The sequence below is a fragment of the Xiphophorus couchianus genome, chromosome 14 (genome assembly GCF_001444195.1).
Source record: "Xiphophorus couchianus chromosome 14, X_couchianus-1.0, whole genome shotgun sequence".
NCBI lineage: Eukaryota > Metazoa > Chordata > Actinopteri > Cyprinodontiformes > Poeciliidae > Xiphophorus > Xiphophorus couchianus.
Genome location: NC_040241.1, coordinates 4,080,715 through 4,095,256, shown reverse-complemented (window position 1 = coordinate 4,095,256; position 14,542 = coordinate 4,080,715). Strand labels below are relative to the sequence as shown.

General features: G+C 36.6%; 1 protein-coding gene and 1 long non-coding RNA gene across 2 annotated transcripts in view; both read right to left on the bottom strand.

The window, feature by feature from the left end:
* adam19a (ADAM metallopeptidase domain 19a) overlaps positions 1 to 14,542 on the bottom strand; it is a 163,365-nt gene that overhangs the window by 139,057 nt on the left and 9,766 nt on the right. The gene's annotated exons all lie outside the window — the stretch shown is intronic.
* Positions 11,080 to 12,644, bottom strand: LOC114157537 (uncharacterized). The gene is made up of 3 exons (XR_003598180.1): positions 12,311 to 12,644; positions 12,011 to 12,138; positions 11,080 to 11,790 (listed from the first exon to the last, which is right to left on the bottom strand). It is a non-coding gene; the product is annotated as an uncharacterized LOC114157537 (long non-coding RNA).

Genomic DNA, 14,542 nt, shown 5'->3' with positions numbered 1-14,542 from the left:
TACCTGCCCAGAGACATAGCTGTGAAGGGGCAATCAGAAAGTTACAAAGAATAAAATAGATTACATCATCTTGTTGTAGATAAACCCTGCAATAGCACAGCTTACACATGACCTTATCAGTTTTCTTTAGCTATTCCTGTTCATGTGGTTCATAGGGAATATTCCTTCTAACAATGCTTTTGCTCTTACCTCTGTATTTTGAAATTATGTGTTATAAAGACTGATATGAACATGCTATAATGTCATGTTATGAAATATTTTAATGTTTAGCACCAGCTTACTAGCTTGATTATCAAACTTTAGCATTCAGATGGTATAAGAGAATAAAGAGGCAAACTCAGTGTCATCTTGGAAAGATGAAAAATGATTCATTTACGCCAATTATGTCATCTTAGGCTTGATTTTTATCATAATATCAATTATTTTGACAATCTCCATTTGGGTCCAGAACCTCAGTACAAAAAGGTCACAATTTATAGATGAATGAAAACATGTTTTTAATCAACTTCTATAGAAAGTACACATCTTTTCAAACACCTTGAAAAAGTTTAAAGGGTATAAATATTTTTTGAAATGCACTGCAGCATCTATGTTTAATGTTCTGTACTATATATCCCATTGCTATCTAGTTGTCATAAATTTCTCTTGAGGAAGCTCCTCCCCTCCAGTTTTCTTATAAAATCACAGCTGTTGGTCCATTCAGCTAAATCTTCATAAAAGCTAATTAAAAGCTGAAAATAAATGACTCACTTATTGGGAAACCATTTTTCTGGAAGCGCTCTTTTACATCCATCCCACAGGATTGATCTGAATCGATGAAACAGTGAACAGGGATCTCTACAGGACGACTACATTAGCATAGATGAATCACGAGCTTTCTTTAAATTGAGAAAATACTTCTACGTGTTGAATTTAAAAGAGAGTGATTTATAAGCATCAAAGTAGGGCTCAGTATGCTTTCAATCACAGATAATCTCAGGACATCATCATTAAACTGTAGTATTAAAAAACAGAACATACGTAAAAAATAAAAAAATAAAAAAAAGGCCTGTTCAGAGTTTTTATTTCAGCTTCAGAGAACATTCAAAGGTTCATTTCTTTTCATGTCTGCTAAATCAGTTTAGTAAGCCACAACAAAGAAGATGTAAGGACAAACTAAACTTATCTTAGTGAAGACAATGAAGAAAATCAGTTTTTTAAATATGTATATTAAAAAATCTGCTACTAAAGAAATAATATTAAAGTGATGCTAAGTTAACTTGACAGTGGTAGATACATTTCAGTCCTGACTTTGGTTACCATGAACACATTTAACTGACTTATTAATTGTGGTTTAATAAATGATAATGAATATATTGCAACTTTCAATTGTAAAGCTGGGGCCACAGTGTTTGTCTAAAGAACTTTCCATTAGTTCCCATAAAATATTAACAAGGTTTGAGGTAACTGCAGAGAAGCCTTTTAGTATCAATTTCACTTAATTACAATGCATTATACTGTTTGCTTAAGATGAGACCCTTCACCAGAGGTCAGGTTTAAGGCAGGACAGAGGTGACATGAAACACATCACATACAGCATGATATTATTTTAACTGTGCGATTACAATCAAAATGTTATTAGAATTTCCCCACATAAATCATCCATCCATCCATTTTCTTACACACTTGTTCCTGGTGAGGTGGGGAGGGGTGCTGATGCTTATCTCCAGCAAGACATTTTGGGTGAGAGGCGGCCACATGAATCAGTATAAGAATTTCAGGATCATAATCAGAATTTATCGGCCAAGGTTATATGCAAAAACAACACTTTGTCCTAGATTTTAAGCACTCACACTTAATTGTGTATGTATATATATATATATATATATATATATATATATATATATATATATATATATATATATATATTGTCAAGAAAACCCGAGATCATCCCACTTCCCCATGCTGGAGATTTTAGTTTAACAGTAACAATAAATAAAGTTATCTTTATAATTAATCACACACGTGACATCTAGGCCCAACAGTAGACTTAAACTTCAATAAAATACATCTGGTTGTGTGTGTGTTGTTCTTGTCTCCTTTAAACTTTGCTTTAATTCTACTTCTTTTTTCTATGTAATAATAAGAAATCATAGTCAGACAGAGAGATGAGACAGGAAGAGCAGGTTTCCTGGAAAAAGAGGAAGTAAGTTCCCAGCCTGCAGATTTATAAATATAGTTGAGATTATTCCTTATTTCAATGCAAGAAAGTTTTAAACAATGAAATCTAAACATTTTGAGTAATTGGATAAGATTCAAAGTAAAATACTTGCAGTATATTGGTTCACTTGTAAAAAAATACTTGCATTTACACTTACATTGTGGGCACACTTACAAGTAAAAGAAGTAATTGTAGCCTTGGTATCAAATAATTAGAATCATGGATTATTCTTGGTTTCTTTTCAGAAAACATCTTTAATAACTAACATTAAGATTATCATAATAGTAACTAATAAGTTATGGTTATCATAAAATTATAAATGAATGTTAAATCAGAAAAGCTAAAGAAGTTATAAATGTGATTTTGACATTGAGCTTGAAATGGTGTAAAAAGGTGTAACTGCAATTAAAGATCACTGATATGTTGGAGGTAGAGGGTAGGCGAAAGGTTAGGGGAAAAAGGGGAACTAACAGGAGAGCAGAGATGATCAATGCCTTATTTGGAAGCAGAGCCGAAGACTGTCCTGCGCTATGATGTTTGATTCTAGAGAGGAAGAGCTGGAAAATGTTTTATAGGTTGCTGGTAGCCTATATGTAAAACAACATCCTTGGGACTTGTCCGAGTCACTAAAACCAACCTGGTTCAATACCAAGAGCAAATTGTAATAAAGAGAAAGAGCGACTGTTAACAAGTGTGTTCTGTGAAACTAGTTGGCTGCAAGCTGCTCAGTCTGGCTAATTCACAGGGGGAAGAAGGTTGGGACACCTGGATGGAGGCCGTCAGAAACCAGGCATCTTTTCTTGATGCCAGCTTAAACAGAGTTTACTTTAGTTCTGGACAGGGTAAATCCCAGCAGATTTAGGAAACTCAATTCACCCGTTAGACGGAGAGCTGGTAGCACATCTCCCCTCTCAAAAGAGGAAGTAGAGAGTGAGAGAGTAGAGAGAGAAGGGGGAAGGGGTGTTGCAACAACGACTCTATATATATATATATATATATATATATATATATACCTGTCCAGGGTGAACCCCGCCTCTCGCCTGGAACATTAGCTGGAGATAGGCACCAGCATCCCTCCCGACCCCACTAGGGACAAGGGGTATATATACAGTATATGTATGTGTGTGGCTGTGTGTGTATGTGCGTGTGTATTTTACAGTAGAGTATCTACCACTCAGACTCTAAGCTCTAAGGTGTTCATTGTGTTCATCAGACACAGCCAAATAGTGATCTATGGCCCATCCTGAAGGTAAAAGTCTAAACAGATGGTGTCCAGCATTTGTGGGGTTTGCAGAGATGTTAGCTGCTGAAAGCATAGTTCTTAAAAACCATAACACACCATTGCGTAAGGCAACGAGCATTTCTAATCTTATTCTACCACGTTGAACCATTTAAACTTTTGTCAAGAATAATTAACATTTTAGAAATATGTCGTTCTTCTTGAGACATAAAGAACACAGTACCTCAATCTTTTTTCTTCCTTTTTTTTCAAAAAATAGAACAAATAACATCAATAGAAATCAAATAACCAAACAGAACAAACAAGCAAAACAAACATAAACTAACAAACACACATGTAGGTATATATTAAAAAGGGTATATTCAAAACAAAACACAGAACATAGTCAATTGGTACCACAGCAAAAATTAAACTGATTAACATGTGAATTAGGATATGCTTTTTCCTTTTGATCTTGGCAGTTATTTTCAAATTTGAATTATTTTTTCTATTCTCTGATTAACCTAGCATCACAGATATTTTGAAAAAAGTGGATAAGGGTGGGAAGAAAAAAAAAAAGATTATGAGGAGAGGAAGGCTGTGAGACTGGAATGACAGAGACTGAACGTCGCGAGACAACTGGAGCCCCATCATAGCAGCGCCCTTTCGCTAGAGGAAATTGAACTCTAAGAAGAAAAGAAAAAGGGGAAAAAATGAAGACAAACACCCTGCGAATCCCCACTTATCATTCTGGATCAACTTGAATGCTACCTGAATGAGCGTTGCTACATCTTGTGCGCCATGAGTCCTCCATAGAAACAAGCACAACCGGACTGGTCCACCGATACTCACGGGGACTCACGAGGCGGCAACAATGACTATTGAGGTCAGTGTGCTTGAGTCCATAAACAACAAACTATCCATCCTTAAGTATTACACTCAGACATTAAAGAACTTAAAGCTAGCCTTGAATTTACCCAGAAACAGCTCGAAATGGTCCAAAGTGAAAATAAAGAACTCAAATACACTGTCAACGCTCTTAAGATAAGATAAGATACCTTATCTTACCTCCCAAGTTGAAATCATCTCAAACAAAAATAAAATAATGAAAGAAACCCTACTGGATCTGCAGAGCCGTAGCATGCGCGACAATTTAATATTCAGTGGAGTACCAGAAAAACCCCAAGGTAACCCAGAACAATCAATTAAAGACTTCATATAATCTGCACTCAAACAGTCTGGCTGTCGGGTCCACCTCATCGGCGCTAAAAACTCTAACAAACTGAGACCCATTGTGGCCAAACTGGAACATTTGAAGCAAAAAAAATTCATTAAAAGTCGTGGAGAGGAATTAAAAGGAACTTCTTACGGGATGAATGACCAATATCAAAAGGAAAGATGAAAGAAACTTCTCCCACTTCTCAAACAGTTTTGTGAAAAAGGGAAAAGAGCTTCACTAACTGTGGATAAACTATATGTTATTCTTCTTGAGACATAAAGAATATAGAACACACTCTCAAGACGACCTATTTGAATTTTGCTATAAAATAATGCCACCCAGGTTAACTTTTGCTACCTATACATATTGTCACATTCCTAAACTCCTATCATATAGGCAAAAGATGAAATAAAAATTATCGTTTCTTTGTTTCCAAAAGAGGCAGAAAATCATTTTTGGCAAAAAACAAAATGACTTAGGCCATTATTTTAGGAAGGTGACAATAAGTAACTGTATATGGACATTTTGTATGTTTATTTTGTGAAAATTCATCTCATTTAACAGTTCAACTTCAACAACAATGTAACTAATATTAAAAATGGCAGCAGAACTTTTCATATTTATTAATTCTTCAGTCTCACCAAAACCCTCACAATGTCCTCTGTATGAAATGCTGTCAGCACAGTAGCAGTGCAGCCTGAACACACAATGTACCCAGAATTCAGACTGCGTTTTTATTAGCATAGAGGACGCTGTAAATTGTGTTAACTTTATTTAATTCAGGGCACTTTAAAAGGTTTTTATTGAAAAATTTTTCTCCATTTATGTTTGAAGTAGATGCATAAAGTGTTATTATTGTGACTGCTCTCAAAGTAGCACTCTGCCATGTGTAGTCCTGGCAGTCAAATAAACCCGACAAGCTTTAAAGCAGTAAAGAAGACAAGCTAGATGGTAATTGTTTCCTCTCTGTCCTCAAACTGAAAACTACAAGTTGTCATTGGCTTCTATAAATCCTACAGTCATAGTTAATAGATTAGAACGTGCTACGATGAGGCACATTCTAATGTATTGTCAGATTAATAGCAAGTTTGAAAATATGAAATGAAATGAAAATAACCTTTAATCAGGTATTACACATACTTTTCATTAGGCCCACATTTATGTATTAAAAAAAAAATAATTTAATTGGTCTGATTTAATTTTTTAATCCTACTCATTTTTATCAGCTATAAGCAGGAAATCCCCATAATTATCAGAAATAAAGATTTAGAAACATTCTACATTATATGTGACTAGTTTCACTTAGCAAATTAAGTTACTGAAATAAATTGTTTTTATCCAAATTAATTATTAATTTAAGAAGGTGAGTAGTGTGTGATGTAGCGTAGGTAATGTAGGTTTGAGTTCTTTGTTTTTACATAATTCTCCATAAATAAATCAGCGATGTACAAAATGCGTGTTTATGCATTTATGGATGGGACAATCCATTACAAATAATCAATGTTGGAACAAAAAAATAAATAGAGTTGATCAGTGAATTAAAATCATATCTGATCCATTCTGATGTCAGATCACTTAAGCTCTCAACTCTCTTTACCATTTACCCTTCAGGCAGCATCTAATGGGGCTAAGAGCCTCCCAAGTGTGAGGATTTCATTTTCTCTGTATTAATTAGTTCCTGTGTTGTCATGTCTTCCCCTTGATTGCTCCCAGCTGTCTCTTGTTTCACCTGATTACCTTCCCTGTGTATTTACACCCACCTGTGTCTCTTGTTACCTGTTGGGTCCTTGTCTTAGATGTCATTGTCGCATGTCATGTTCTATGTCTTGTTTCCAGTGCTACCAGTGTCTGAGTTCCTAGTCTCATTGCTCACCTGTGCTGCCTGGACTTCTGTACACCTTGTTTATTATCATTAAAACCATAATTTTTGCACCTCAACTATGGGTCCAGCCGCGTCAATCCGCACCTATAACTCCAAATCATGACAATAGGACCCGACCAGATACGTGAGGTTCACGTCAAGTAAAAGGAAAAAGAAACTTCAACAGAATGAACCCAGAGGAACTTACACCTCTTCATTTTATTGTAAGAGAGTTCATAGATACAGTGGCTCAACCCTGTTCTGCCCAGAGATGACTTGAGGTAGCCACACAATGTGTCATAGCTCTACGGGACTGATCTTCTTGTCCCAACCAGTCCTGCAGAGCCTGGTCGCCTCCTCCATCAACTCCGACTTGATGGAGGAGGCGGCCAGGCTCTGTGCTATCAAATACAATAGGGCTTGCCTCCTCCATCAACTCCAACAAGTCGGAGTTGATGGAGGAGGCGAGCTGCATTGTCAGGCAGCTTTTGCTTTGATAATCGGCAAACCACCAACATGTCATGTCTTCCTCTTGATTGCCCACAGCTGTCCCTTGTTTCCCCTGATTACCTTTCCTGTGTATTTACACCCACTTGTGTCTCTTGTTCCCTGTCAAGTCTAGATGTCATTGTCGCATGTCGTGTTCCAGTCGTGTTACCAGTGCTACCAGTGTCTGATTGCTCACCTGTGCTGCCTGAACTTCTGTACACCTCGTTTATTATCATTAAAACCATAATTTTTGCACCTCAACCATCCGGCTAGCCGCATCAGTCCTCACCTACAGCTCCAATTCATGACACCAAGTACATCCATCAAAGTGCTTTAACAATAGTGGGCAGCATGGATGCCATCACAGGCTTCCTCCATGTTCTGGTCAGATGTGCAACTAAAAAGCACCAATGACCCTACCCCCATCCAATACAATAAACCATTAAGTCTTCTGTTGTTTTAGCATGCTTTGTGTAATATGGGCATTCAAAACGGCTTTGGCCTGATATGAATACATAAAACATTTGGTTACTACAAAAGGATAAGAAGGGTGGATTGCTCTAAATTGACTTTTTAAATTCTGACACTGATAGCTTTATTTCTCCAGATTGGGGAAGATCACCTGTTTTCAGCCACGCAGGCAAAGGTCACTATTAATCTTTGATAGCACTGAAAGAAATACAGGAAATGTCAGCAGCAGTTGGCCTACGATGGCTGCAGGCACAAAAGGGAAACATTTCTGTGACATTTGGAGATTTCTGAAAAGGAAAAGGGAAAAACAATAAATTGAGTGGAGTAGGGGAAAGGAGGGGTAAATACATATGTCTAAGGTGGCTCATGATGCTAACCTTTCTAACATGCTAACCTTTTGGAACTAGCTATTTTGTTTGTGATTTGATGCTTTTTTAAATTTATTTATCATAGCATTTTATACAGAGAGCAAAAAGTTAACTCCTTAAGACAAAAAGTCTCATAAAAATACAGCAATACAAATTGCTAATCATTACATTATATTATAAAGCAACAGCAGAATTCCGATGCAATGTCAGAAAAAAAAACTTTATCCATCGGTGGGAAGGAAAGATGGAACACTATATGATCAACCATTAAAAGACCATAAATTCAGTCAGTCAACTCTAACAGGAAATCCTGACAGATTATCTTTGAAATATATAAACAAATGCCCGATAATGCTGTGAGCTTGTAAAGGACTCATTTGAGCAACATTGTTATCACATGAACATTGACAATGAGCTCAACTCTATGTGTATTTCAAATGAGATTTATTAACTGAAGCTTGTTACTCTACAATGATTTACTTTGTAATTTAGAGACAAAATCTGGTGAGAAGCGACAGTTGAGGTTTCAAAAATCAAAAAGGAAACTCATTCAAATTAGATTATAGCACAACACAAAATATTTGTTATACATTTTATAAGAAGTTGTCAAAATACATATGGAGTTGTATATAATGTCCAGCCCTTGGACAGTAATGTCGTTACTTAATCCAATGGGGATGTTGTTTTAGACTCATCCACAGAAAACTCAAAAGGTTCTCAAGCACTGACTGGAGGATTTTTTTTTCAGTTCACTGAAATTGCTGGTATGAACCACTTTGATAAGAAACACTTTCATCTATGTGTTATGTGTACAGCATTAAAACATGTATGGGTTGCAAAGTAAATAGATGATTTTGTGCATCTGTGAGTGCACTTCAGCTCCAACAATGATCGACTCTCCGCCCACAAAGCTTCCATCTTAACGTAAAGCCAGCGTAACAGTGCCCACTCACTCCACTCGAGCTTACATGAAATGATTTTAATGGTTTTCAGTGAGCTCTCAGAAATGTTAAAAAAAAACAGAAGAAGTGAAACTCTGTATACAAACTGTATACAAAAGGTGTTACATTTACTTTACACCTACGCTGAAATGTCTCACGTTTGAATTTCTGTGTATGTTTTAAACCTTCTGATTTCATTTCTTTTTACTGGTTTAGACGAGTGCCTATGGGAAGAGCCTACAATGTGGCCAAGAAAACATCTGCTTTCAATATTCACTTATAGCCAAAACCAACAAACGACACAGATCTGGAGAATGCCAGTGCGGCCTTCTTTCTGAAGAAAACATTCAGACTGGCTAATAGCTTCAGCATACACATTAGAGGCTGGATGGGATGAGGTTCTCCATCAGGCTGCTCCCCTTAAATGATCTACTGCGACTCACTGTGGCTTTGGGGTGTAATAAACACCAGGCAGACGTGATATCCAACATCAGAGTTAACAAATCACTTCTGCTCTGTGCCGCAATTTACCTGGTTAAAACAGTTGCACTGAGGCAATTAGAAGAGCACGGACTCACACTGTACACCAAAACTGAAGATAAACAACAATGGGATTTGGGAACCACATGAGTAAGAGCCAAATGTCAACACCTGTCTTATTCATAAAAATCAGCCACAGTGCATAATTTTTATGCACTGTGCTGTCCTCTGAGGACCCATAGGGTTGTTCATAGGAACGGGGTCCTATGACGCCCTCCCCCCAGCCCAGATGTTTGATGCATATACTTTCAATTTTTCTGAAAAAATATTTACATTGTATTTTATTAGTCTTGTTATTTGCTTTCATTTTAATTTTGTAATCCATAGAACCACAATCATCCTTTGTCTTTAGTGAAAAGCATCCATTGATTGCATTCATTCATTAAACTTGACTAAATACATGAAGCCTTTTCAAAAATGGGTGACCCCTATTCCATTATTGTTTCTTCTAATAGATGAAAAAATGACTACAGTAAGAAAAAAAAGAAAAAAATCCAACAGGCCTGATGTCAGAGGAACAGATGGTTATGGATTTTGCAAAGAGGATGGAAATGAAGGTGATCAACACATATTTTAAGAAGACGCAGGAACATAGAGTCACAAACAGGTGAACAATATCCTTTGCAGAAAATGCCACATGAAAGAGGTTAAGGATCACAAAGTAGTACAGAGAGAGTCATGCAAATTAGCATAGAGGGGTAGTGTGTAGGATGAAAGTGAAAGAGGAATATAGCACAGGCAGGCCTGAGGATTAGAAAGTTGGAACTGGAGACGAAAGGTTGCAAAAAATTCAGGTCGGAGCTGAGGAAGGGTAGTGGATTGCTACAACAGGACTGAGAAAGGATGGCTAAAGAGGTGAGACAAACTGGGAGGAAAGTGAGTGAAGGAAGTTCATATCAGAGGAAAGAAGACAAGGAAAGCTGGAGTGGAATGATGGGGTGCTGGAAAGTATTCAAAGAACGAAGGTAGCAAAGAAAGCAGCAGCAAAGCCTTCTGCTCTTCAGAAGAAGAAGGCTTCTAAAGAGCAATGCGAGAGGTCAGACAATAAGTAAGGTGAAAATGATCTATCCCTCACTATAAGCTAGAGAGGTACTGGCTGCAGGTCAGGCTGATAAAAGCTAAAGCGTTAGAAAAAGGAAGGAGAATTTGGGCAGCTGAAGAATGAGAAAAATGAGAGAGAGAGGAGGCCGGAGAGGATGGAAAATGGAAGAAGAGGAAGGAAGGAAAATTAGTAAGGATGGAGCTACACAGTAAAATTTCCAGATTAAAATGTACTCAATTTGAAAAAATTTTTACTCTAAAAAAGACAACATTTGGTCCCAGTCTAAATAGAGTAAAATTTATTCTCTTGGAAGAGTTGAAATTACAGATTAAAATCAACACCATTTAGTGCAAAAATTTTAATCAATGCCAAGAGAATTTACTCCAAGTTGTTTAAAAGAAAAAGTACTCTACCGTATTTTAACTCCAAGTGGAATATAATTTACTCTAAAGAGAATTGCATTCTATTCTAAGTAGAGAAAAATTTTAGTCTAACTAAAAATAAATTTTACACAAAATAGAATAACATTTTATTCCATATAGTGTAAAATTGTGCTCTTAATAGTATAAAATTTTACTCCTAATTTAATTTAATTCCATATTGTGCAGTTAAACATTTAATTAAATTCTAAAACAGTGCCAAATTTAACTTTATTTCACTCACTAAGCAATTGTTTTATAGCTATAATACACAGCTGAGTTTGTAAGAGTACAATGCAAAGACCAGAAATCAGTATTTGAACAGCCATTTTTATTGTTCACAGGAAACAGTATGGAACAATATAAACATTTGCATCTTCATGACTGTATGACACCTGTAAATCAAAAGCTCTGTAACAGTAAAGCTCTTCTACATAAATAACATGAGGTCCATCTCTTGTATACAAAACTTGAAAAGCACTGAAATGCTCATTCAGACACACTGTTTGCAGAGCAAATGTAACAAACAGTAACCTCTCATCTTTCACAACAACATTGTAGATCTTATGGAAAACTGGCATTTCACAAAAAACTTCTTTACAAACAACTAAATCTGCACAATACATATTTCCATGATGTTTGGCCCATTTTACATTTAATACCTTGGTGTTGATTGGTAACTGAATCATAGCAAAACAACTATTTAACGCAGCATCCGAGCCCTCAACTCTGCAACCCTAGGATTCACTTTGGTTGTCTCAACATCTATCTCATAAATGGCCGTCTGCAGAAAGTTGTACACATTGACCAGATTATGATCATATGAAGTGCCGAACACAAAGTGAGCTTTAAAAAGCTCATCAAAACAGGCAAGAGAACCTTGTGATTTACAAGGTATGGCATGTTTGTCAATCACAATGAAGTACTTGTGAATCACGCTCCTCTGAGTCCCTACTGCAAGCAGGTATGGTTGACGGCTTTCTGCGATGCCATCAAGGTGCTCCTGGATGCTGGTTCCTGTCTGTGGCAAAAACAGAATAAAACATGATTAGTCTTGGGTTTCAAAGAAGAGAGGGTTCTAATAGATAAGGCAAATTACTTTTCAGCATCTTTTAAATGTCACTTGAAATTAAATTTGAGACCAACTTCACAAGAAATACAAATAAATAAATATATATATATAAAAAGGGAAAAATAGAGAATTTTGATCAACATAAATGTTCCCTTTACTGTAACCTTACCTTGACAAACTTCACAAGATGTTCACTGGCTTGTCTGGCTGAGAGTTTTCCTGGTCTCTTGCGCCCAAGAGGTGACGGTGGCAGGAGGTGCACTAGGATCAAAATGGATGACATGTCAATGTCCCATCCTAGAAGAAAAAGTAAAATAAACATAAGTTACCAAAACTTCTTATTTGCAACGATGTTAATACTTCCAGAGTAAGCTTACCAAACACTGAGGACAGGAGAAGGTGCACTTATATTGAACCAATTCATATAAAATTCTGTTAAACACTTTCTTTATAAGTCATTGCAACTTACCATTTTCCTCTTCTGTTGTGCCTTCAGCATTGTCAAGAAGGTTCTTAAGGTCATCAGACTGTGTGAGACCACGACTTTGTTTGAGGACTTTCTACTTGTAGACAGTGGGCCACTTCTCCAGGAACTTTGCAGAGATGGTTTCCCCAAACATCAATGTAAAATCTTGCTCAACCTAGATGAAGTGAAGGTTTTAAAAATCATTTTGTTAAACTTTCTCACATCCATCTTAGGATTTAATAAATAAAGCTTGGGAACTTATTGTGCAGTTTGGTTGCAGGATTTACTTGAATTTAGCCAATTACCACAACTAAAACGGAAAAAAAAAACATATCAGCTCCATACAACTCGATATAAACGGGGTTTATGGACAAAATAGTAAATCAAAAATGTTTTACTGAGAACTTACACAGTTTGCATACAAAGCACAACTTTAATTCTTTTTTTTTTTTTTTAATCGTTGCTCTACCTTCAAGAAAAGTTACTAGCATAGTCCTCCCGCGCCATTTTGTGGGCGGAATACTGACTCCACATGCTAGCAGAGCTAGCTCCGATAGTACAGCTCGCTCCTCTTTTAAACTCCGTTTCTCAGCTTAAAAATAGCGGCAGCCTTGACTTGTGAAAATAAAATAATGGACGTAGAATTGTACAACACTGATGTTTTATTTCTGCTTACATTGTTGTAAACGGCTAAATTAAGTTAGCTGAAGCACACATGCTAACTAGTTAGCCAATCATGTTAATTCCTCGCTGCACCCCTCCTTCCCCCACTACCAAACAGCAGCACGTCATCATAATTAGTCTTAATAATTAAAAAAATCATAAAACCCCACGTAAAATATATCTACAACCCATTTGGGGACTTACCTGGCACACAGCTAATCGTTGCCTCCGTTTCCACTGCAGGATAACAAGATGGTGGAAGAAACGAAACTTAAGGAACTTCAGTGGGCGTGTTCTTGTTTTACTCCGATATAATTTCCTCTATTTTTTTACTCCGATTCTATTGACCAATGGAAATGATTTCACTCTTTAATGTATAAACAGGACTCTTTTAGATGAAAATGATGTTAACTCCGAAAAAATTACTCTCCTATTTTTCCTGTGTAGATGCTGCTCTAAAGAGCATTAAGTGTGGAAAGATATTTGGCCAAATTACACAATTGTATAGTTATGGAGATGCCTCGTAGAGAGCACAGTGGTGTTTTGGACCAGCTAGTTCAACAGAGTTCTGGAGAGTAAGACAAAGTTGAGTGATTGGGGGAGGAGCATGCTGGTATGATTTTCAAGACCAGAGGGATGTACAGAGTTCTAGTAATTACAGAGGGATAAAGTTGATGAGCCACATAATGAAGTGCAAGGAGTTGTTAAAGTGAGGCTAAGATCAGTGAGCAGCAGTTTGGTTTCATGCCCAGAAATTATACAACAGATTAAACTTTTGCTCTCAGAGTTCTAACAGAGTGGTACAGAAAAGAACAAGCTCCACTTTGTCTTTGTGAACCTAGAAAAAGCACAGGATAGAGAAACTGTGGTACTACATGGGTCCAGAATGCCATTGATGAGGTGAGCAGTAGGAGTCATTGGGGGTTTCAGGTAAGGATGGGGTTCTATCAGTAATAAATTCAGAGCCCCTTCTTATTTGCAATGGTAATTGATGAACTGTCAGAGAAGGTCAGACAGGATGCTCCATGGGCCAGATGTTTGCAGATGACATTGTAGTCTGTGGTGATAATAGCGAGTAGCGAGTAGGTGGAGGAGAACAAAGAAAAGTGCAAATGTGAAGTTGAAAGAAGTAGAAGAAGTGAAAGTGTAACACTAGTTAAGGCTCAGTGCCTGACTACAGCCAAATATGGTAATAGAATAGGCAGTCAGAAGTATGTTCAGCTGAAGAGCCTGTGTGTGTGAATAAAACACCATCAGACAGAAAGTAAGTTTAAGTTATTGTATTCAAATTTATATGAACCGGTTTTCCATTGCATATGTTTAAGAAGGCATTTAATAATAATAATAATAATAATAATAATTAGATGATTATAAGCAATAAACACAACAGGAAAAACGAAAACAACCAAAAATAAAATAGACCCCGATGACACCCAAGAGTTTTTTTCTTATTCTAGTCCATTCTTTTGTATGCAGGATGATTAATGGTCATCAATCAATACACCGAATGTTTTTAAAACAGAGGGTGGAAAAAAAGCCTGACCTAAACAAGGTCATAAGTAAAAGGAATTA